Raw genomic sequence first — 24,751 nt, forward strand, 5'->3', positions numbered from 1 at the left:
ACCAAATTTCTTCCCTACCTTTTTCTCCAGAAGCTCTTGGCTGTAAGTGTTAGGAACATAAGAACTAGGATCAGAAGTAGGAGTAGGCCATTCGACCCTTCGGGCCTGCTCCCTCATTCAACTAGATCATGGCTAATCTTCTACCTCAACACCATTTTCCCGCACTATCCCCTATCCTATTTGTTGGCATGCTTTTTGAATATAGAAGATATCACAGCAAAGCCCCATCCTGTCTCCTTCTGATATCCTTGTACCAGGTGTAGCAATCAGAAAGAACCCTGGCTAATATCCCCATGCCAACCAACAAATACAGAGGGCAACTGTAGTATTCTTACTACATTGTTGACTGAAACCATCTAACAGCTCAGACGAGGATCAAACCTGGCACTCTTCTGCAACTCACTCAACAAATTGCTGAGCCAGTGGAGGAATCTATTAGTCAACATTTTACTGGCAATTCTATGCAATTTATCTCATATATATATATTTTTTAAGCCAGGTCTTCACCAGCATGAATGCTAACAGGAGCACTGATTCAAAATGTGGACAAAAAAAGCCAAATCAGGTCACTGACCAATATTACCCCCAAACTTCCCCATGTATATGCAATTCTCACTAGCAGCCAGTGCACAGCTACAGGCAAAATCTCCTGCAGCTTTAAACTGTAAATTAAAATTGGCATTTGCATCAGACATGTAATTCAATTTAGAATCTCGCAGTAGTGTCTAGGGGGAGGGTAGTTCTCACCATAAACCTTAGGGGAGTTGAAGGGTAACATTCAGCTTGGCTTGAGATAACCTGAACTGAATACGATCTCAAAAGTCTGAAACTATAAACAGGGCTAATGACATTCATTTCATGCTCATAATATGGCTCTTGTGCATTATTCTCCCATTTAAAATTAACAAACGTATTTTCTTAACTTTTACTGAAACCTAAGGTTATATCACAGAGCTATTAGTTGGTTTTGAACAAACAGCCATTCAAATTGTTACAAACAGCATTATCTTTGCATCAATATTTGTTCTTAACCTGGATTATAAGTGAATAAGTGACTGAATGCTCATAATAATCTGTTCTGCTACTGACCATCACTCTTTGTAAGTGCTATTTCCTATTCTGACAAGTATGTCATCAAAATAACACCTTTTATGACTACAGCGTGTTTACGCTGCTGCCCATTAATCATCTCTCATCTCACAGCTGTGCTGATACCATTGTATGGGTGGCAGAGGTTCTGATCTAAATTAGATTATGTCCCTCTATCCCATGCCACCTCATAAATCATTCCTGAAATGCAAAATTAGCAGCTATTTGTACACATTAATTATCTGTACGAAAGCAGTCACCTGAACCACCTGCAAGGATGACCAGTTCTCCCACCTTTCCATTTAGGGGCAGGAACCAAAGGCCTATTTGTAACACAACTACATTGTTCAAACATTTTCACTGCTTTATCAAATATGGACCTATGCACTTCATCCAAAGCACTTCATTGAACAATAATCTTTAAAAAAAATTTAACTTTGGAAATATGGCCAAGTACATTTTCATTTCAAACATACTTAAATTCAGATGGTCTATGGCCTCGATTTAAACCCCAGCGAGATTGATGCCTGGGAAGAGTTAAACTCAGGTTGAGTTCACTTACCAGCCTAAAGCCACACCCTTCCCACCCAGCAACATCAATAACTTCACCAACTTCGATGCCACTCAACGTTCCCACTGCAGACAAATGAGGGCCTAATTTCAATTTAAAAGCTGCAGCACAATGACATAGCGGTGCTGTGACATGATTTTCATGATGAGCTGGGGGAGGCCCGCTCGGTATCAAACCCACCAGAGAAGGCTGCAAGAGGCACTAACTAGCCAGAAAAGGCCAAGGCAAGTTTTTAAAAAAACTTTGCCATGGAATCCTTGTGGGCCAGGAGGAAAAAGAACGCTGTCCCCAGGTTCCGCAGGGAGTCATTGGGCCTCACCCAAGCCCAGTCTTGTCTATCCTTCTCTGTACTGCCATCAGCTGCCAAAGCTAACTGCCAGTGCTAGCTTTACTAGTCTTAAGGATACCGACCCGATTGTCCGCTCCCGCCCACTAGCACTGCTAGTTTCAGGAGGTAGACTGTCCGTCAGTATTTGGAGAAAGTCCAGGACTTAAACTGGTCTGGACCTCATGCCGATATCCTTATGGGAGTTTCCCTCCTGCCCACATCCCACCTGACCTGAAGGAAACCCCAGTTAAGATCGAAGCCTGTACATTTGATTTACTAAATAAGAAAATGAGTGGAATCACATTTTAATGCACTGATGTACAAGTGGAGTCCTTAACAAAAATGACATGTGACCAGATTTAAATGTTGTCCGATATCCAATATTGGATGAGCAGAAATATCCTCCAATTAAATATCTGGAAGATCAAACCCATTGTCTTCGGTGCCCGCCACAAACTCTGTTCCCTCTCCACTGATTGCATTCCCCTCCCTGGCTTGTAACCTTGGCTGAGCTTCCAACCCCATACCCTCTTCCTCACCAAGACAGTCTACGTGCACTCTGTAATAATGCTTGTCTTCACCTCTGCCTCAGCCCTTCTGCTGCTGTAATCCTCATCCATGTCTTTGTTACCTCAAGACTCGACTACTCCAAAGCTCTCTTGGCTGGCCTCCCATCTTCCACCCTCCTTAAATTTGAGCTCATCCATACCTCTGCTACCTTATCCTAACTTGCACCAAGTCTCGTTGTTCCATTACCCATGTGCTCACTGACCTACATTGGTTCCTGGCCCAGCAACACCTCAAATTTAAAATTCTCATCCTTGTGTTCAAATCCCTCCATAGCCTCGCCCATCCCTATCTCTGTAACCACCTCCAGCCCTATAATCTTCCAAGTACTTTGAGTTCCTCCAATTATGACCATTTCAACATTGGCTTCAGCTGTCTTGGCCACAAGCACTGGAATTCGCTCCATAAGCCTTTCTGCCTCTCTCAACTTTTTGGTCACCTATCCTAATAGCTTATGTGGCTCAGTATCAAATTTTGTTTGATAACACCCCTGTGAAGCAGCTTGCGATATTTTACTACATTAAAGATATTACATAAATGCAAGTTGTTGTTGTTTTTTTGAATTAACAGTGACTGACCTCAAATCTCCTTTAATCTGTGATCGTAACTGAAGTAGGAATGAAGTAATATATCGGGATTTTTTCAGGTTACGAATATAGACTCATATAAACCTTTACCATCATGTTTTGTTCAGATCACTGATGGCAGTATTAGAAAACCTCTCGGGTCTAACCACTTCCCTCATTTATCAAACTTTTTATTTATAAAAAAAACTATAAACGAGACACTAAAGTCAGCAAGATTCCTCTTGAATGAGGAGGAGGCAATCTTATGTAGTGGAGATTGAGGCTAAAACTATCACAGGCTTACTATCAGTAGCATTTTAAATATCAGTATCCAACCACTGACTAGGTCCAAAAGCAGGCCAATGTTTCATTCTAAATTTGAAGAACAATTGCGCATTGGCAAAGAGTCACAGTATTAATGCAAATTGTAGCAATGTTCACTGCTGTTGGTCGACGGGATTTCACAAACTTTCCCACTGTTCTTGAATTGCTAATTCCTCTTTGCCACACTCTAGATAACCACAGTCAGCAGAACAGCAGCTATTATGCTTCAGCACCCAAAGCCCAAACTTGCAGTGAGTCAGATCAAGAGGTGATGCTACTTACATTTGTCAAACTCATCAGCAACATTCACTAGAGGCTCTGCAGGTGCAAACACTAAATGATGTTTGGAAAAAGGGAAAATGTGACTAGCATTTTGGAAATGGTCGGAAACAAGTGCCTGCTGATAAGTTTTTTGTTATCAATTGAAAACATCTTGACTTCTCGGTTGTGTTTGCTTCAAATCGAAGTGCTCCAGTACTAATAACATGCAGATTGTCAGTGCTCCTTTAAACCTTTATTGATGATAATAGATTATTTAATTTCTGTGAATAAATACAGATCATCTCAGCCATTTCATATTGCTTCTCCTTTAATTCAGATTTTCGGAGCTGGGCCTCAGCATTTATGCTCTTAATTCCTGTGTCTATAGACTGGTGAGAGATCTGAGCTGCTTTTCCATTATATTACAGCCACTGAGTTCCCCAGGTCTTGTGCAGTTGACTGCGAGGCTAATACAAATTTCCAGAAATCATTAAGACAAAGAGGTCTAAATTCGATACTCCCCATAAAATGGCGCCCGGATCGCAATGCGAGATTAACCCACACCCGTTGATTCCAATGCTAGCAGCACGCCAACTTTGTGCGGCCTGCTTTTTAACCTGATTGCAGTATGCAGCCAATGCTAACCAAGCCACTGGGTGGCTGTATACCTCAGCAGGGGGCCAAACTCATGAGAGCTAGTACAAGCTAAAGTTAGCCTGCAGTACTTAAAGCCAGCTTAAAGGGGAGGTGCATTCTGGCTGGAAGTCATTCTGCTGTGGAAAAAGACATAATAAAGGCACAACATGGGAGAGAATGGGCTCCAAGATTTTCCGACGCTGAAGTGGAGGCTTTGGTCAAAGAGGTGGAGAGGAGGAATATACTCCATCCACAGGGGCCATAAAGCCTTCAAGTGAAAATCTCAGAAGGCAGTGGGACCAGATAGCCGTGCAGGTCATTGGCAGGAGTCAAGCATCGAGGACCTGGATGCAGTGCCGCAAAATGTTCAATGACCTCACCTGAGTGGTTAAGGTCAGTGAGTGCATCTTCAAATGCCGACTATTCTACCAACCTGCACCACCAGCCTCAGTCACTGCTCAATGCACCACACCCCCAATACTCACCAACCAACCATCTCTATTATAACTCACACATCATATTCATAGCTTCATGTCACCCTCACATACTAAGCAACACTGCAAGCCTCACACACACATCTTACATCTTGCACACACTGCCAGCTATTCAAGCAGAACAGCCACATCAGCCAAACAGAGTGCACCACACTTCCCTCTCTCTTGCAGGACAAGACGGTGCACAACTGGAGACAACAGCTGCTAACAGGCTGTGTTGGAACTCTCTTGCCATTTCTTCACTGTCGCTGAGTCAAAACCCTTCCTAACCGCACTATGGGTGTACCTACACCACAACGACTGCAGGGGTTCAAGAAGATAGCTCACCACCACCTTCTCAAGGGCAATTAATGATGGGCAATAAATGCTGGCCTATCCAGCAATGCCCACATGCCATAAACAAATAAAAAATCATTTCATTACAAGTTTGGTCTGGAGTGTATATTTTGTGTTGTCTTTTATTATTGCATTGTGGCCAAGTGGACATTGTGATGGTCAATGACAGAAGGAAGGTAAGGTGTGAGGCTGTTGTTGAATGACAATTGGGGTTCTATTCACTGGTATCTCACTCAGATGAGCCGATCAGTCAGCTCAGCCAGAAAGGGGGTATCTTGATTGCCTTCTCCCTTACTCTTCCTGCTCTTGAGCTGCTCTCTGTACAGCTGGTGGAAAGGGCTGTGCCCTCATGATGGAGAGCGTGTGCAGCATGCAGCAAACCACCGTAAAACTTGATGCTTGCTCTGCTGAATACTGCAAGGCTCCTTCAGCATGGTCCAGGCGACAGAAACATTGTTTTAGCACACCAATTGTCTGCTCGATCACATTTTGTGTGGCAGCACGGCTTTCATTGTATGTATGCTGCCTACACGTATGTGTGTTGGGAACTGGAGTCATGAGCCATATGTCAGAGGATAGTCCTTGCCACCCAGTAGCCACCCTTTGTTTTGCCATGATGACTCAAATTCAGTCAGCACAAAGGCCTGCCACAGACCGAGGGCATCATGACTGTTGTCCAGGTTACCTGGCATTGACCTGGATGATTCTCTCCATATAGTCATAGAGTCATAGAGAGACACAGCACTGAAATAGGCCCTTCGGCCCACCGAGACTGTGCCGACCAACAACCACCCACTTAAATTAATCCTACAATAATCCCATATTCCCTACCACATCCCCACCTTCCCTCAATTCTCCTACCACCTACCTACACTAGGGGCAATTTACCATGGCCAATTTACCTATCAACCTGCAAGTCTTTGGCTGTGGGAGGAAACCGGAGCACCCAACGGAAACCCACGCGGTCACAGGGAGAACTTGCAAACTCCGGTCACACACCAGCTGGATACTGAGGAAGCAGAATTGGTTTTGGTTGTGGTACATCTTAGAGTTGGCATGCGGTGCCCACAAAGCAATCTGTGTGCAGTCAATGGCAGCCTGCACTATGGGGAAGCCTGCAATGCTCGCGAAGCTGCATGTTTGCTCCACCTGCTTCTCTCTGGCAAGAGAGAATGAAATGTAGTTAGCTCTCTTTGAAAAGAGAGATGTGACTCCCCTTACACAACAGGGGACAGCAAACTGCTAGATCTTGCAACGTGGCCACCGTCCCAGAACAGCCACTGGCAATGTAATTGTCACCCTGCTCAAGTTGCAGTTGTGACTGCAGCAAGTGGCAGATTTCAGCGAGGACATCCTTACTATGTGCAGACGTTTCATACACTGTTCTTCGCTGAGGTTCAGGTCGGAGATTTGCTGCTTGAACACCCTAGGTGGATAACGCCTCCTGCTGAGAGCCCTTCTCCCTCCCCCCTCTTCCAGCAGCTTGCCCTGCTCTACATGCCCTCTCTTCATTCTTCCTGTCATGCTGTATGCCAAGGAGAATGCCAACTACTGAACTCATGTCTGGGAGCAACTGATTGGTGCAGAAACCTTGAAGTCAGGACCAACCTCATCCTTCAACACCTGCCACAACACTCCCTGGGCTGGATTTTGTGGAGGATGCGGGTCTCCCAGTGCCAGGCCAAAGCGGCGGGGGGAACCCTGCCTCTGCCTTTTCGTGCCCCCACCACACACCACCCCCCACCCCCAAGAGCGATCTTCCGGTGTTTTAAAGGTTAAGTGCCCCGTGCCGGGGTCCATATTCCTTTAAAGACAAAGATCCTGCCTCCAAGAGCTGCTGGCCAATCACAGGGACCTCAGGTAAGAGAGGCAGGGTCACCGGTGCCAGTCCGGAAGGCCCCGGCGAGGGGGGTTGGGGTGTGATTGTAAAGCCCAGGGAGAGGGGTTCCTGGGAGATGCACTGTTTCCCAGCCATGGCCCTCGATGGGCCTTAGATTGCACACAGAGAAGGGACCCCCACCCCATAGCCGCAGCGAGGGCACCTCAATTTACAAGGCGCCTTCTCCGCATGGGGGAGGCACCACCCCCCCCACCCCCCAATCACTGGTTAGATCCTGGGAATAGGCTCTTAAGTGGACATTAATAGGCCACTTAAGGGCCTCAATTAGATGGGCAGGAAGGCGGTCGTTGGCCTATCCCGCCCCCGGCAAGATTGTTTGGCAAAGGGCCCTCCGCCCCCTGCCATAGAAACATAGAAAACAGGAGCAGGAGTAGGCCATTTGGGCCTTCGAGCCTGCTCCACCATTCATTATGATCACGGCTGATCATCCAACTCAGTAACCTGTTCCCGTTTTCGCCCCATACCCTTTGATCCCTTTTCACCCAAGAGCTATATCTAACTCCTTCTTGAAAACATACAATGCTTTGGCCTCAACTGCTTTCTGTGGTAACGAATTCCACAGGCTCACCACTCTCTGGGTGAAGAAATACTAGAGTCATAGAGTCGTACAGCATAGAAACTGACCCTTCGGCCCACCACGTCCATGCCGACCATAATGCCTATCTATACTAATCCCACCTGCCTGCATTAGTTCCATATACCTCTATGCCTTGCTCATTCAAGTACCTGTCCAGATGCCTCTTAAATGTCGCTACTGTTCCTGCCTCCACCACCTCCTCTGGCAGCTCATTCCAGATACCCACTATTCTTTGTGTGAAAAATTTACCCCTTAGATCCCCTTTAAACCTCCTCCCTCTCACCTTAAATCTATGTCCTCCAGTTTTAGTCCCCCCTAGCATGGGAACAGACTCTGGCTATCTACCCTATCTATGCCTCTCATAATTTTATATACCTCTATCATGTCCCCTCTCAGCCTCCTTCACTCCAGGGAAACAGACCCAGCCTATCCAATCTCTCTTTATAATTCAAGCCCTCCAAACCAGGCAACATCCTTGTGAATCTTTTCTGCACCGTCTCTAGCTGAATCACATCTTTCCTGTAGTGCGGCGACCAGAACTGCACACAGTACTCCAAATGCGGCCTAACCAACGTTATGTACAACTGTAACATGACGTTCCCAACTCTTGTACTCAATGCCTAGGCCGATGAAGGCAAGCATGCCATATGCCTTCTTCACAACCTTGTCTACCTGTGTTGCCACTTTCAGGGAACTATGTACTTGCACCCCAAGGTCTCTCTGCTCAAGAACACTCTCCAGGGCTCTGCCATTCACTGTATATGTCCTGCCCTGGTTTAACTTCCCAAAATCCATCACTTCACACTTGTCTGCGTTAAATTCCATTTGCCACTCCCTTGCCCACTTTCCCAGTTGATCTATATCATGTTGTAACCTTAGACAACCTTCTTCACTGTCCACTATACCACCAATTTTGGTGTCATCTGCAAACTTACTAATCATGCCCCTCACATTCACATCCAAGTCATTAATATATATGACAAACAACAGAGGGCCCAGCACTGATCCCTGCGGCACACCACTGGTCACCGGCCTCCAATCTGAAAAACAACCCTCCACTACCACCCTCTGCCTCCTATCACCAAGCCAATTTTGTATCCAATTTGCTAGCTCACCGTGGATCCCATGTGTTTGAACCTTCTGGACCAGCCCACCACGTGGGACCTTGTAAAAGTCCTTGCTAAAGTCCATGTAGACAACATCCATCGCCCTGCCCTCATCAATCCACTTGGTCACTTCCTCAAAAAACTCAAATACATGAGATATGATTTCCCATGCACAAAGCCATGCTAACTATCCCTAATCAGACCATGCCTTTCCAGATGCATATAAATCCTGTCTCTCAGAATTTCTTCCAATAACTTTCCCACCACTGATGTAAGGCTCACTCGCCTGTCCTTCCCTGGCTTATCCCTGCTGCCCTTAAATAATTAGCTATCTTCCAGTCTTCCGGTACCTCACCCGTGGCTAATGATGAGACATAAATCGCTGCCAGGGCCCCAGCAATCTCCTCCGTTGTTTCCCATAGCATCCTAGGATACACCTGGTAAGGCCCTGGGGATTTATCCACCTTAATGTGCTTCAAAATCTCCAACACCTCCTCCTTTGTAATGTTGATATGCTCCAGGATATTGGTGTTCCCTCCCTTGAACTCACTAGCTTCCATGACCTTCTCCACGGTAAATACGGACGAGAAATATTCATTTAAGACCTCGCCCATTTCCCGTGGCTCCACACATAGATTGCCACACTGATCCTTAAGGGGACCTACTCTCTCCCTAGCTACCTTTTTACCCTTAATATAATTATAGAATCTTTTAGGATTCTCTTTTATCTTATCCACCAGGGAAATCTCATGGCCCCTTGTCGCCCTCCTAATTTCCTTCTTAAGTGTAGTCCTACATCCCCTATACTCCTCGAGGGACTCGCTCGATCCTAGCTGCCTATACCTGACATAATGCCTCCTTTTTTGTCCTGATCAGACCCTCAATATCCCTCGTCAACCAAGGTTCCCTAAACTTGCCAGCCTTGTCCTTCCATCTAACAGGAACATGTGGCCCTGAACTCTTCCTATCTCACTTTTAAAAGCCTCCCACTTGCCAGACGTCCCTTTACCTGTAAACAGCCTCTCCCATTCAACTTTTGAAAGTTCCTGTCTGATGTCATCGAAATTAGCCTTCCCCCAATTTAGGACTTCAACCTGAGGACCAGCCCTATCCTTTTCCATAACTATCTTGAAGCTAATAGAGTTATGGTCACTGGTCCCACTGACACATCAACCACCTGCCCATCCTCATTTCCTAAGAGGAGGTCGAGTGTAGCCCCTTCTCTAGTAGGGCCATCCACATACTGCTTCAGAAAACTATCCTGGACACACTTAACAAATTCTTCCCCATCTGATCCCTTCGCACTAAAGCAGTCCCAGTCAATATTAGGGAAGTTAAAATCACCTATTACAACCCAATAATTCCTACACCTATCTGTGATTTCCCTGCATATATGCTCCTCCACTTCCCTCTGACTATTGGGGGGCCTATAGTATAATCCCATCAAAGTGATCACCCCTTTCTTATTTCGAAGTTCTACCCATATGGCCTTGTGGGACATTCCCTCTGGGATATCCTCTCTAAGTACTGCCGTGATGCTCTCCCTAATTAATAGTGCAACTCCCCCTCCTCCCTTACCTCCACCTCTGTCATGCCGGAAGGATCGGTACCCCGGAATATTGAGCGGCCAGTCCTGCCCATCCCTCAACCACGTTTCCGTAATAGCTATAATATCACAATCCCATGTACCGATCCATGCTCTGAGTTCATCTGCCTTACCTGTAAAGCTTCTTGCATTAAAGTAAATGCAGTTTAGCCTACCAGACCTTCCACGCTCCCTGTCCTGCACCTGCCCGGCCTGCCTACTGGACTTGCTTGTTTTAACCTCTACATTTGCCTCAATTATCTCATCTGAGAGACTACTACTTTAGGTCCCACCCCCCTGCAAGACTAGTTTAAACCCTCCCGAGTAGTGCTGGCAAACCTCCCCGCAAGGATATTGGTCCCCCTCCAGTTTAGATGCAACCAGTCCTTCTTGTACAGGTCACTTCTGCAACAGAAGAGATCCCAATGATCCAAGTAGCTGAAGCCCTCCCAGCTACACCAGCTCTTCAGCCACACATTCATTTGCCTAATCCTCCTATTCCTACCCTCACTAGCACGTGGCACAGGGAGTAATCCTGAGATTACAACTCTGGAGATCCTGCATTTTAACCTTCTGCCTAACTTCCTGTATTCACTTTGCAGGACCTCATCTCTCTTCCTGCCTATGTCGTTAGTACCAATATGGACCACGACCTCTGGCTGCTCACCTTGCCCTTTCAGAATGTCCTGCAGCTGCTCCGAGACATCCTTGACCCTAGCACCAGGGAGGCAACATTCCATCCTGGAGTCTCGTTTGTGGCCACAGAAATGCCTATCTGCACCCTTTACGATAGAATTCCCTATCACTATAGCTCTTCCAACCCTTTTCCTCCCCTGCTGTGCAGCAGAGCCCTCCGTGGTGCCACGAACTTGGCTGTTGCTGCTTTCCCCTGGGAGGTCATCCCCCCCACAGTATCCAAAGCGGTATATCTGTTTGAGAGGGGGATGGCCACAGGGGACTCCTGCACTACCTGCCTGCGCCTACTCCTCCGTCTGGTGGTCACCCATCTCTTTCTGCCTGTGCAGCCATTACCTGCAGTGTGACCACCTCACTAAACGTGCTATCCACGACTTCCTCAGCATCGCGGATGCTCCACAGTGAATCCACCCGCAGCTCCAGCTCCGTAATGCGGGTAGCCAGTAGCTGCAGATGGATACACTTCCTGCACACATGGTCGACAGGGACACTGGAAGCGTCCCTGATTTCCCACATAACGCAGGAGGTGCATATCACGGGGCTGAGCTCTCCTGCCATGACTTACCTTTAGGTTAATTAGTTACTCTCTTAATTAAAAAATACTAATTATACTAGGGGCCTTGTTCTACCCACTTCAATCTAAAGTCCTTAAAAAAAAAAACTCTTTAGTAGTACTCACCTTATCATCAGAGATTTTTTTTCCAATAAAAAAAAACTTTCCCCTTTTTTTTTAAGATATTCTACTCACTGCTACTCATCAACCAATCACCTTGCAGCTCTCCTCTGAGGTCACTGTTTGCCTTTTTTTCCAAAACTCCGGCGCGCTGGAAGAGCTCCTCTCCGCTCCCAGAAGGTAAGAGACTGGGCCTCGATCCTTGGGGTCGATTCATAGGCTCCGCTCCTGGCGTTCTCCCCACAGGTCCACTCCGGTCCTCTCCGCTCCGCTACCGGAAGGTAAGAGACTGGGCCTTGGCCCTCGGGGTCGATTTATAGGCTCCGCTCCCGGCGTTCTCCCAACAGGTCCGCTCTGGTCCTCTCCGCTCCGCTCTCGGAAGGTAAGTTCTCCTCATCTCAGTTCTGAAAGGTTTATCCCATATCCTTAGACTATGACCCCTGGTTCTGGACTCCCCCACCATCGGGAACATCCTTCCTGCATCTGCCGATTCTATGGGCACACCCGCCTCTGACCTCGCCTCAGGCGGTGCATAAAATCCAGCCCCTGTAACTTTGAAGAACTCTAGAAAGCACCAAACCTTGGTACAATCGTAGCAACAGCCAGTAAAAATCAATCAGCAACTAACCTGTAAGTAGCTGATGATCCTTTTAAATAGTGCTGATGGGCTGTGGTGGGGGGGGGGTTGCGGGGGGTGTCCTTCCTGTTGCTCAACGTGCATTCAGCCGTGCGGGATTAAGGGAGGCTGCTAACTGGAACATAGAACTCCAAAATGACATCAATATCGTCAGATCAGTGTTAGACATTGACTGAAATCATGGTCTGCCCATTCTGCATGCTTCCGGCGGATGCTTGTTGCGTGCACGCTAGCGCCCTCATCAATATGGCGTCAACCGCAACTTGCATGCATGCCGTGGATGTCATTCTGGACCTGTAAGGTCACAAATGACACCCTAAAAATGGGCACTATGCATCCAAATTTTGCCTGCAGCTCTTTCTGTTTACCTATCTCAGTGAGTCCCAGCAATTTTACATTTGACTCTACAAAACATACACTTCAGGAATCCACCCACACTAGAGTGGATTTTGTGCAATATAAAAGCTCCTTCGCAGGCCCAGTTCAACCTGGGTTTACAAGGCTACCTGGTCCCTGAAGCGTAATAGCTGCCCTTCCACTGATTGTGGTTATCTGTGGTATAACAAAGATGGATCACATTAGAAAAGATTGTAAAACCCTGTTAACCAACCGCATTAAACATGGATTTAATAAGTTCCTGGAACCAGAATTTTAACATAAAAAATGCCTAAATTTGGTTATATGGTCTTTTGCTTCCAACATTTCAAATCTACATAGTTAAACAATATTCTGGAGTAACATGTAATCCCTCATAAAAAGTATAATACTAGGCTTGGATTCTAAGGATCATGTTATAATGCAACTGGAATATAACAAAATTAAAGGGCGAACGTTTAACAATTTTTCACTTTTCTAATGCCCAATAAACAGACTTTACAGAGTTGGCACAACAACTGCAATGCACAGCACTTGAAGGGTTAATCCATTTTAGAATACAGTTTCACGGATTGCCATTCTTAGATCGTGGTGACAAAAATATCACAATGCTATAATCAAATGTTTAAAAATGAAATATTAAATTCAATTAATTGCAAAGCACCTCTAAAAGCAAAACATTTTCAAGAGTTTTTTTGTATTGTGCACTTAATAAAGAACGTATCAAAAGTATTGCAAAGATAAGATTGTGCTTTAGTGGACTGTGTGTGGGAGAGACTAAGAGGACAGTGACAAAGCAGTTTACTGACAAGAAAGTTTGTCAGTGATTGTTCAATTTAAATAGATTCCAGTGTTACTGGAGAGACATCACACAGATAAAGCCCAAAAATCAATGACTCTTCAGCATGCAGCAAGTCAGAGACTAAATAAGCAGGCACCAAGAACAACTCTATCCAGCAGCAGTCCTGTGAAATTCCCAATTCTACATCTGTATGGCAAAGGAAAATTTAATCTTCCCAAATACTCATCAGTGCATTCCATCCTCTGACCTGACAGCTACACTTATAATTAATTATACAATTTAGATGGGAATATCGACTAAACAAACCTATAAATCATAGAAAAAGTCAATAGGCATGGACACATTCAATCATGTCCAAACCAATGATTACTGCTCTCAAAATACAATAATTATTTTCAAGAGCTGACTTGAATTAAATTTCTGTCAACCTGGTACAAGACTAGTGGTTGATGAAGGATGCAATAGATTTTTTGGGGGGAATTTGGTATAGGAACATTCATCCTGAAGAAGGGCAGTTTGTTTTTAGTGATCACACCGCTCTGTGTATAACCAGACCATGAAGATTAGATTATCTCAAATGGCTCATTAAATCATTTATCTTTCCCATGAAGTTGATCCAGAGAAGCTGCTCACCTTCTTGCATTGCAATGAAATCGAACATAATGAATTCGGCTGCAACACAGTGAATGTGAAAAAATGAAGTGGTACATTCACAGTCGGGAAAGCAGCAGAAAGTGGAATGTACTGCTTCAGTGCCAGCCTTCTGAAAATGTCCTTCTTAAAGGGAGAAGCAGCATCTTAAACACCAAGGTCTGATCTCACTCCTATAATTTTACACTAGTCACAGAATGAAGCTCAACAAAAATACACTCCCATTGCCACTGATGCAACAATGGGAGGGCAGGGGATGAGAGGTGTTTACAATGGGCTATTTCTGCCTCTACTACCCGCACAGTGGCGCAGTGGTTAGCACCGCAGCCTCACAGCTCCAGGGACCCGGGTTCGATTCTGGGTACTGCCTGTGCGGAGTTTGCAAGTTCTCCCTGTGTCTGCGTGGGTTTCCTCCGGGTGCTCCGGTTTCCTCCCACATGCCAAAGACTTGCAGGTTGATAGGTTAATTGGCCATTATAAATTGCCCCTAGTATAGGTAGGTGGTAGGGAAAAATATAGGGACAGGTGGGGATGTGGTAGGAACATGGGATCAGTGTAGGATTAGTATAAATGGGTGGCTGATGGTCGGCACAGACTCGGTGGGCCGAAGGGCCTGTTTCAGTGCTGTATCTCTAAACTAAACTAAACCCTCACAACTCCAAATCCAAAATACTCCCTGCTATTGCATCCCAATTCTTGGGCTATGGATGCGCTTCCGCACACTATTGAAAATGCCATTAAGAACTTAAATAAGAATGCATGAGACCAGTCAGCCCTTGTACCTCATTCTATCATCTGCACCCTGACCTGACCCTGTGCTACAGCGAAGTGCTGGGCTAAAAACATTTTTCCAGCGGCAATCTTTATCAGGGAAACTCAGTTATGGTTTATGTAACAGTTTGTCACATTACCTTTTAAATGTTTCTTATGCTGGCTGAAACCTATTCATATTAACATTACTAGTCATATTAAACACAAGCAGGCAAACTTCAATAGCCCCCGAAAACAGACATGGAGATTGCAATGTGCGATTAATCTGTGCCCATTCCTTTCAATGCAGGCAGCATGTAAACGCCATGCTGCCTGCTCATTTACATTGTAGTGTGCAGCCAGCACTATGTACGCTGTCGTGCGGCTTCATGCCTGAGTGGGCAGCCCAAAATTGTGAAAGGCTAACACGAATTCAAGCTGCAAAAGCAAAATACTGAGGATGCTGGCAATCTGAAATAAAAACAGAAAATGCTGGAAATGCTCAGCAGGTCAGGCAGCATCTGTGGAGAGCGAAACAGAGTTAACGTTTCAGTTCGATGACCTTTCATTAGAACAAGATCAACTAGCTGGCATGACTTAAAGCTAGCCTGCATCTCTTAAAGGGGAGGTGCATTCTGGCTAGAGCAGGTGTTGGAAATTATTGAAAAAATTAATTTGACCTGGGAAAGACACAAGAATGGCTCAACGTGTCAGAGAGAAAGCTCCAACGTTCTTTAGCACAGCACTGGAGGCCTTGGTACAGGCATTGGACAGGTGGATGGAGGTCCTTTATCCACAGGGGACCAGCAGGTCCTCCAGACAGACACTGCAAAGGCAGTGAGAGCAGATCACTGTCGCAGTCAATGCTAACAGTGTAGCCACAACGACCTGGATGCAGTGCTGCAAGAACTTCAATGACCTCACATGAGCAGTCCAGGTCAGTGAATGTATCTTCAAATGCCACATCCTTATAATTACACTACTAACCTCACACACTCCTCAATTTACCACCCACCTACACTTACTTACCAACAATCTCCATCAACTCATAATTCACAATCATAACTTCACCCTCACACACTTAGCACTTCTGCAAGTCTCACACCCATATCTCACAGCTTGCACACACTGCCAGCTATTCAACTATGACAGGCACATCAAGCAAATATATTGCACCACACTCACTGACACATTTCCCTCTCTCTTGCAAGACAAGATGACGCAAAATCGCAGGCAGCAGCACCTAACCGGCAGGGGGCAGACATGACGACATGCCATCACCCCCATGGAGTAGACTACTCTCCATCACTGGAGCATCCTTGATGAAGGCCATGGACAGGGACAAGGCTGAAAGCATCGAAGCTGATGGTATCCTCCTTCCCACATCCACTTCTCCCTCATCCCACACTCTCTTCTGCTTAACAAGGTGCAGATGGTGTCAGCATGCACCTCTTGCTTTCCCTCATCTCCCCTCACCACAACCTTGCCCTTTCAGACATCCAAGAACTGTCATTTAGAAAGGCAATGGTGCAGGAGCAAGTGTAAATAGGAAGAAGAGACTGATAAAGAAGGAATACCATCACTCGCTCTCACACCCGCAGCCACCAGCTTAGATTCTGACACTGCCCATACTTTAGAGGGTAGCTAGAGGCAGAATCTGCACATGGTGAGACATGTGTGCAGTCAATGGCGGGGAAGCCTGCAATCTTGGTGATGCACGTGCTCGCTCCGCCTGCTTCTTTCTGGAAAGAGAAAATGCAACGTAATTCCCTCGCTTTGCATACCGAGCATGAGTGGCTTGCAGCCAGGGCAAAGGGATATGGTAGCGCAGGTGCCAGTTCACTGTAAGGTGAGGTCACACATGAATTTTGCTGCAGAGGATTCAGATAAGGACGTCGATGGGGTGAATACAGAGAAAGGATAATGGGTATACACACAAAAATGCTTGGTGCATTGGCAGGCCTGCCAAAAAGCTTGCGGTCACTTTCAAGGAGCATGGAAGAATCCAGCACCAACTTTGTACATGACTTTGGGCAGAGCTTGAAGCCCATTCTTTCCTGCTGGGAACTGGTGGCCAACTCCATCAGCATGCTTGTGGAACCAATCTTGATGTTGCATCTAATGATTGATGTCTCAGCCTCTCTTGCACCACCAGCGGAAACCATCCAATGTCTGAGTGCTGCCATGCAAGCTCACATTGCAGCCATCACGACTGTGGATACCAGTGTTCAAAGGGGCTTGCAGAGTCTCACAGCAGTCTAGCAATCTGTCCTTCAATATACTGCTAGGATTGCTGAGACAAGGGGGAGTGGCAGTGGTGACGTGGAGCACAAACCTGTTGTCCTTTGTTAGGATGACAGCATTCGTTTTGCCACCACAGCCACTCTGCCAGTGCCCTTGCTGTTGCCCGTTAGCCAGCAGCCCAAACTGCAGCTGCCGAAGTCCAGGTGGTACAGTCCGAAGCTGGGCCTTCTCGGGCCAGAGCTGCGCAACAGTCTCCTGCAAGGCTGTCTGCAGTCTCCTCCACTAGAAATCAGCAGTCATCCACCAGCCATGCTGCAGTCACTGGGGTAGCACTGCATTAGAGCAACAGGATAGGCATAGACACATGGAAAACAAGCACTAAGGAAGTGCACATAGGTGATTAGTTGACTTTGGTAAGAAATAGTGGATGATTTGATTGATAAAGTTGGTTTGGAATGTTTGTTTTACGGTGGCTTCCATTTCAGCATTGTATCCAAGTGGATACTATAAGAGAGGAAAGGTAAGTTGTGGGACTGTTGGTGATGCCAGAGAGCCCAGCCGAAAAGGGGATGCGTTGGTGGCCTCCTCCCTCCCTCCTTGCCCTCTTCCTCCTTCTCCTCAGCTGCTCACCCTATACCTGGTGGCAAGGGCTGGGCCCTCATGATGGTGAGGCTGTACAGGATACAGCAGACCAATACGAATGGTGATACAGGTTTTGGCGAGTATTGCAGGTGTCCTCCAGAGTGAAAGCATTGCTTAAGCACCCCAGTGGTCTCGTTGACATTTCGGGAGACAGTATGGCTCTTGTTATATCCATGCTGCCCACATTTGCATGAGTTGTGCACCGGAGTCATGGGCCAGGTAGTCAGCGGATAGCCCTTGTCAGCCGGTACCTACCCTTTGTTTAACATGGTTGCTCAAATGCTGATTGTACAGTGGACTGGTGCAGAATAAAGGCATCATGATTGCTGTCTGGATACTGAGCATTGACGTGCATGATGTGCTGAGTTTGGGAGTGGAACCCTTTGTGGTTGCAGTACATTTCTGAATTTACATGCAGCGCCCCCAAAGCCATATGTGTGCAGTCAATGGCGGGGAAGCCTGCAATCTTGGCGATGCACGCGCTCGCTCCTCCTGCTTCTTTCCGGAAAGAGAAAATGCAACGTAATTCCCTCCCTTTGCATATCGAGCAGCAGTGACCTTTCTCAACCAACAGTGAACGGTGAACTATGAGATGTTGGTGGAGTCACATACTGCAGCCTAGTAGGAGCCTGACGAGAAGTTGTTCACGGTCATGGTCACACTCGTCGCCACTGACAGTGCCATCCTCACCTTGCTCTGCAGTTGTAGTTCTGCCTGCAAAGGTAGCAAATTTTGGTGTGCACCCACTGAGGGTATTCCTTTCTGAGGTTGAAGTAGGAGAATTGCTCCCTGAAGACCATGGGTGGAAATGGCCTCCTGCTGAATGTCCTTCTCTTCCCTCTTCGAGCAGCTTGTCCTCCTCTTTGTCACCTCTACTCATTCTCCCTATCATGCTACAGGCCAAGGTGGATAGAAACTGGAGCACGTGGTCTGAGTAAAGGACCCTTCAAGTCAGAGTCACTGCCTTCATTGTGTGCAACATCTCTCCCTGAATACTTCAACAACTTCAACCAGCAGTACAAACATCCAAACACCTCTACAAACTCAGCAACAAACAGCAGAAATCAATCTGCAACTAACCTGAAAGTAGTTGATGTTCCCTTTAAATAGCACTGCTGGGGGCAGGGCGGGGATGGGCTCCTTCCTGCTGCTGAACATGTGTTCAGCTATGTGAGGTTGAGAGAGTTGAAAATAGCACCACTCGAGTCAAATCAGCATTACAAGTGACTGACATCACGATCTGTTTACTCTGCTTACTTCCAGTGCACGCTCCCAGCACCCATGTTAAAGACCTACCCAAAATGCCGTTCAGCGCGGCCTGCACCAGAAGCGTGAGCACACAGCACAACATTTTGGACCTGAAACAGCACCCGTAGCACTGACAATATGTGCATTATGCAACCAAATTTTGTGGCAAAAATGATCATCATGTATTAGAAATGTGACAAAACTTTTGTGTGGTAATCCTTCTTAAAATTACCTTTAGAATCATTAATTTAGAACCCTGCAATATACAGTAGGTCATGACAAATAATTTGAAAAAGATGCTTCACCAAACTTGCATCAAACAATAAAATTAGTCATAGTCTAATTTGTTTTTCAATTTAACTGTAGATGGAATAATGCATGTTTGAATCCTTTCTGAAGCATCATATCATGGATCATTCAATAAGGTAAATCAGTTTAGAAATCAGTTATCTAACCTCCATTCAATTTCCTACTTCACCCAAACAGAAGTGCATCCAACATCATTCTGTGTGGTCTGGCAGATGAAGAAGCCTGAGAAGGTACAACTGCAGTTGCAGAACACATCTTTCCTGAATTTTGATTAGAGCTCAGAAATTACCTAGAGTAGTGTAATTGTGTGAACGCATAATGCACTCATATCAAATTCCTCCCTGTGCTACTTTTGTTCATTCGTTCCTTGGTGTCATCTTCTACCCAGAAGGTTGACTGTCATGGATCTCCACGTCTGTCTGTCTTGTGCTGTCCTTACACATTCTGCATAGGTCAACTGCATCCAGTCCATTATATTTGTCATCCATTTTCTTCTTTGCTTCCCTCTCCTATGTTTTCCATCAATCTTTCCTTTCAATAATTGTCCCTGTCTACCTCCTGCTCTAATGATGTGACTGAAGTATTGTATCTTTCTCTCTTTGATGTTAGGCACTAATTTCCTCTTTTCTCCAACCACTTCCAGCACTTCCTCATTAGTCTTTCTAAGATATGCGAAACATCCTCCGATATGTCCACATCTTGAATGCATTCAGCTTATCAATAGTCTATTTGTTGTCCACGTTTCTGAGGTTTATAACATAGATGACAAAATGCAGCACCTCAGCAGTCTTTTCCTCAGATTCAAGGTCAGTTTCTTTGATGGTAACAAGCCCTACATTCTGACAAAGCTGGTCTTGGCTATCTCAATTCTCCTTTGGATCTCATAATCACATCTCCCATCACCTATGATAAGCTGCACAAGGTATATAAACCTTTTCACTTGTTGCAGGACTTGCCCATTTACTTCAATTTTCACTTCCGGGGTTAGGTCCCTGCTTATCACCATTGTCTTGGTTTTCACATTAATTCTTAATCCATATTCCACACTCCTTACATTTACTTTGTTTACATTTTCCTGTAGGGCCTCTCCTGCCTCTGCAATCAGCGTAGTGTCATCTGCATATCTCAAGTTGTTAATGTTCAACCCACCAATATTGCAACCTGGTAGATGTTCTATGTCTCTGAAGATAGTTTCAGTGTACAGGTTGAACAGTTCTGGGGACATAACACATCCCTGATGCACATCACTTTTGATTGGGAAACTATCTGACAAGCTGCTATCAAGTCTCATCACTGCTGATTGTTTCCAATACAGATTCTGAATTATCCTTTTATCATTACGGTCAATTTCTAGTTTGTTTAAGCACACCATTATTTTCTGATGGTAGACTATCAAATGCCTTCTCATAGTCTATAAAGCATATATACACAGGTTTTTGTACTTCCAGATACCTTTCTCAAGTTAAAGATGCCCTCTCTTGTTGCTTTCTTTGGTCTGAATCCTGACTATCATCTGGCTCTGCTTCTATAGATTGGTCATTTTTTTCCAAAATGATTATTAAAATTATTTTCATCACATGGCTCATGAGGCCTATTGGCCTGTGCTCTGAACACTCTAAAGCTTTTGGTTTCTTTGGGAGCTTAATGAACATGGACTGCACAAGATCCACAGGTATGAATCCTGTTCTGTAAATGTTGTTGCGGAGGTCTGTCAGTTTCCTGATGCTAACATCATTCAGGGCTTTCAGGCATTCTGCTGGTATCTCATCGATTTCAGGTGCTTTCTTTGCTTTCATCTTTTTGATCACTGCACTGACTTCTGCCTCTATTATCTCTGGTCTTTCTCTTCCCTCTGGTGGCACCAATTCACATCTGTCTTCATCATCATATAGCTCACTAATATACTCCACCCATCATTTCTCTACCCTTTCTTTTTCAAAGAGAAGTTCACCTTCCTTGCTTCTTAGACAGCCACGATTTGTGGCTATTTTCTTCTTGTCTGTCAGTATTTCAACTTTCTCATGCAATGCTCTCATATTATGCCTTTTCTCCAGTTCTTCTATTTTGTTGCAATGGTCTTCATACCACCTTTCCTCGGCCGTGCTATATGCTTTTCTTATCTGTCTTTCTATTTTGTCATATTTTTCTTTATTGTTCTTATTCTGTCTCCTTTTCTCCATCATATCTTGCATTTCATCAGTCATCCACTCTTGACATTTCCTCCTCTCTTTCTTAGGGACTGTCTCAGTTACTGCGTATTTCATGCTCTGTTTCAACTTTAATTAGGCTGCTGAGAATTGTTATTCCTGTATAGGACGTGCTCTGACAGCACTGAATTTTGACAGAAGGTATATATGGTGTGATACGCACAGTAATTGTTTCTGAAATTGTGCTGTAGCTCTAAATAAATTGGTAAAGCCATTTATTTTTCGACAACCAGGAGTTTTTTTTTAATGATATATAGGCTCTAAATGCAAAGATATAAAAATATCTTTTCAACTTTTCAAATAATTTTTACAACTTCACCCTCAGGATGGTGACATAATGGAGCAGGCCGCCCGTCCTTTGTAGAACCCGCTGATCTTCATCTCTCTGAAATCTGCCAGGTTAGCATCCAAGCATGAAGTTGAAAGTGACAGTCCATGAGTCATAGCACAGAAGGAGGCCATTCAGCCTGTCATGCCTGTGCCAGCTCTTTGAAAGAGCTGTCCAATTTCGTAATAGGGTTTATTCAATAACAATTCAATAATAAATGAATAAAATAATTTCATCAATGCATCTCTACTTTCTTCTGCATCCATATTATTTAGCTTAGCATGCATGATTCTTAAATCTGCTCAGCATGACTTTCACGAGCATATTATTGTTGACTGAATGAAAGACCCTGTGTTATTTTCCAAACACAATCATCTAACCTAAACACACAAATCAAGCAATTCTAGCATTTTAAAATTACTGTGATTAAAAATTCCACTACAAAAGAATTCAATGACAAGCAGAGGTGCAAATTCATATTAAAAATATGGCAGGGATTTCAGGGCCAATTCTAGCATTTGAAATGTGGGCTGATTTTTCACATTGAGGGTGGGGAACGCAAGCTGGGACAATTTCCAGGTCACAAACCGAGCCCCAGGGGGGAAATGGAAATGGTGGACAATATTCATGGGGGCGACCCCTGAATTGATATGGAGAAGCGTTTGCCGTCCAATTAGCAGCCAGTGGGTGGGGGGGAGGAAATGGCGGGATTTCTAAAGAGCAGGCCTGATTTAAAAAGACAATCATTACTGTGGTTGCTATTTAAATCAACACATCATTCCTTTCAAGATGTCCCAGGCAAGCCAGAGGCCTGGAGCCCAGAGCAGGTTCACCGATGCAGACCTAGAGGCAATGTTGCAGGCCATAGTGGAGGGGAGGGAGGTCCTCTACCCAGAGGGTGGGAGGAGGAGGCCACCTGCACAAATGAAGCAGCAGACGGACCCACTGAGGCGAGAGTATCTACGCTTATGGACAGTGTGCTTGTAAGGTGTGATGGTACCCCTTCTGCTGCTCTTGGGCCGCTCCTTGGGAGGGAAAGAGTCTCTGTGAATGGACCTGTTTACCTGTGGAAGGCACAAGCAAAGATCATAAGAGCTAGCCTTAGAGAGCAGAGGCCTCAGCAGTGCTGAGGCTTTCCAATGCAAATCAGTGCTCGCATGCTGTCGGACGTGGTAGAATGCAATACACCCCCAGTGATCCTGGATCCTGTGTCAGAAATGGTTCAATGACCTCATACGCTCTGGCAAGGTGAGTGACATCCCTAATCCTCAGGACAGGCCTTTGGTTGTTCACCCTCCAACTGACAGATTAGCCGAGGAGCCTCAGGCTGCATGCTGGAACATGGAAGCAGTGCATGCCTAGGTCACTTAATGACCCCGAGCCATAGTGCTGGTAAGAAAATGTCACCACTGGGACATGCAACTACTAATGAATAGGAGTAGGTAGCATTGGCCATATAGGACAGCAGTACCTTATCTTGCTCTCTTTTGACCATGAAGGAGAAATGGGCACACAATGTGATGGAGAAGGTCCAAATGGAATGAAGTGTTCCCTACTTTCATGTAATAACACCCATGGAGGATCGAGCAATGGAAATAGTCTGGATTGCTGACCTGGAGGAAATCAGCCCTGGCGAAATGGGCAGTCATGGTGCAGATGGTGATTACAGAGGGACAGTGCACTCCTGAGGAGGTGCATTGCCTTCAATCGTGTCTGACAGTATGCCAAACACTGAACTGTATTGGTCTCCAGGGCTAGCTCTTATGATCTTTTCTTGTGTCTCCCACAGGTAGAGAGGTCCAGCCATGAAGACTCTCTCCCTCCCAAGGAGTTGCCCAAGAGCAGCAGAAGGGGCACCATCACACCTTACAAACACACTGTCCCCGAGTGTAGGTACTCTCACCTCGGTGGGTCCTCACACTCGATTAGAGAGCGTGGCACTGGGTGAGAAGCATGGCACTAATGGGCAGGAGGAGGTGCTGGAGGTAGAGGCAGCTGTGGTCAGCTTCCCTTGGAGGAGAGAGGACAGACACAGCCCTGCTCAGTTGGGCACAGATGCAGGGCCTCAGGATTCACTGGAAAGGAATCGCTACCTAGAACAGCAGCGGGAGATGTGCTCCCACATGTCAGAGTTCCCCGAGGCAGTGCGGGGTCTTGGGCTGAGGATGGAGGAGTCCATCCAGCTCATGTGCATCACAATGGCTTAGGGACATGAGCGCACGAGCTCCTCCATAGAGAGAGTGGCCAACCTCACGGACAGCCAGATATGGAGTCACGCGGAGTGGATGCAGGAGCAGCGCACTGGCATGCACAGGATGCATGCCACAATGTGGAGCAGTCAGTGGCACTGATGGCACAGAGATGCTTGGAGTGGATGCCAGTTGCATCCCAGCTGGTGTCCCACTCTAAGCATCTGGTATGCCCACCAAGGGCTGAGGATGTCACTGAGGAGGATGAGGGTGCCACCCCTCATGGGACACCATCATCTTCCTTGGCCTCCTCGGTTCCTCTGACATTGGGAGCCTCTGTGCAGCAGGGCCAATTGATGGAGGCTGCCTCTGCAAAGATGCCCCAATGAACACCTCCATGACAAGGATGACTGCCACATACATCACAGTCGCCGGCAGAGACAAGTGAGCAGGCTGCCTCCCCCTCCTCTGTGTAGGAGTGACTGAGCATGGAGGCCACCATATAGTGTGGAGAATGGAGTGGTTCACTGGGGTGGCTTCTTACTGTCTCTGAGCATAATGTCCATTTCTTTGCACTGTATAAATAATTTCACTTTAAGCCATATGTCTGAGACTCTTTTTATTGCCGACATGTCAAGAAAAGTGGTATAAGGTGGCGAA

At 45.9% G+C, this 24,751-nt stretch overlaps 1 protein-coding gene across 1 annotated transcript in view; it reads right to left on the reverse strand.

The window, feature by feature from the left end:
- inpp5a (inositol polyphosphate-5-phosphatase A) overlaps window positions 1-24,751 on the reverse strand; it is a 621,533-nt gene that overhangs the window by 67,027 nt on the left and 529,755 nt on the right. The gene's annotated exons all lie outside the window — the stretch shown is intronic.

The sequence above is a fragment of the Heterodontus francisci genome, chromosome 20 (assembly GCF_036365525.1).
Source record: "Heterodontus francisci isolate sHetFra1 chromosome 20, sHetFra1.hap1, whole genome shotgun sequence".
In the NCBI taxonomy this organism is placed as follows: Eukaryota; Metazoa; Chordata; class Chondrichthyes; order Heterodontiformes; family Heterodontidae; genus Heterodontus; species Heterodontus francisci.